A 1,833-nucleotide genomic window follows, 5' to 3' on the forward strand; every position below is an offset into this window, starting at 1 on the left:
TTATTTGAACCTAACATGACAGTGAGTCCTTTATCATGTTGCCTATAGAGTATTCCAGATTTATTGTGAAAATATGTTAAATGTAAAATGTTAAATGTAAAAAACATAATTAAGGTATTGTTATTGCATCACAATATAAAAATATGACTCACGTTTTTACACGTAGCTCTTAATTGATTTAGAAATATATATTTACAAGGTCCTCCATAGGAGGACTTATAAATAATGGATCTTAAGTTAATATTATTATTTTCTTTACAGTATCGTTTGATGCAGTAAATGTCTTTCCACTTAGCTTGACAAAGTTTGAAACCTAAGTAACATCAATTGCTGTCACTACCATACAGTGTTTTCTATTAGCTTTTTTGTAATATAGGACTAGAGCAAGTATGTACATTATTCTTTAAACTTATAACCATAATATAATAATATTTGAATGAAGTCAATTCTTTTGATTCTTTCTCTGGATTTCTTATGCAAAACAGCAGAAAGATCCTTCTATTTTGAGAACTAGAATTTGGCTTTAAATTCAATAGCTGTAAGTCAAATGTACAGATTTAGGTTATATAAAAAATTTTGCTTTGATATATTGTACATCTCCTTATCCTTTTCGGTATAGAAAAGTAATATCATTTCTAAGAGATCAAACCAGTATTCTTTTAAAATTCTATAAACAAATGCTGGGCTTTGTAAATGAACAAACAGTAACTAATTAGGAATTCTCAAATCAAATCAAATTAATGAATTTATAGTATCTAAAGCCAACTGTGAGCTGTTAAATAGAACACTCATATCCATCCCTTTCAACAATGATTACAGTCAATATGATTGACTGTAGTCTTACAAGTTATAGTGATATGTTTGTATAAGTTTTATATCTAATTGCCATGGTCTAGAATAAAGTTGTTTTTCTTTGATTTTTGCAACCAGTGTACATATTATATTAGTCAGAGTTTATAATACATCCACACTTTGTAATACAAACCATAAGAATAAACAATATTTTTTTATATGAGGTCATGTATCTATGTTATTGGTACTATGCATTACATACTACAGAGACTACTATCATTATATTATGTCATTATTATGTAACTGTCGACATGATTTGTGACTTACATAATCATCCTCTGTGAACAGTTATTGATTACTAGTGGATTTCTTTTAAAAATGTAATTGATGTATCAATAATATTATTTATTATGCCTTTATTAATGCTTTTATCACAGGGAAAATTTTCACTTTACAATGTTTGGAAAATGGATGGTTTACATTAGTTGTAGTATTTTCCACTTGTTAAAAAATTACCAATTAATGTAATAGTGTTGTATCTTTGATGGTATTTTACCACTCTTTACTAGAATTAAATGTAGAATATAACATGTTTTAAGGATGATTGGTTTTATGTTGGTTATTAAATTACACTAATCCAATGATTGTAATAATAATGATAAAATGATGTAACATCAATGGAAATTATACATTATTTCCTACAATTGTATTTGTGATGTTTGTGATGGTTATTTATTTACACTAATCCAATGACTGTATTGTTTCTGTAAAAGTAATAGAAATTATACATTGTAGTCTTAACATTGTAATTATAATATTAATTTACAATCACCAAACCATCAATTGATTATTGTTGTAAAACAATCATTTTATATTATTGTATATTCATTGTTGTATTCATGTTTTTAGTATCACTAATTCATTCATCATTATTAATTGTATATACAAGGAAATTGTTGGCCAAAAGTACTCTTTGACAAATGGAACAAATTATACTGAAAAATTATTTCATTTGAAAAAAAAATTAATTTGAAGTAGGAC

The sequence above is a fragment of the Gigantopelta aegis genome, unplaced genomic scaffold, assembly GCF_016097555.1.
Source record: "Gigantopelta aegis isolate Gae_Host unplaced genomic scaffold, Gae_host_genome ctg3073_pilon_pilon:::debris, whole genome shotgun sequence".
NCBI lineage: Eukaryota > Metazoa > Mollusca > Gastropoda > Neomphalida > Peltospiridae > Gigantopelta > Gigantopelta aegis.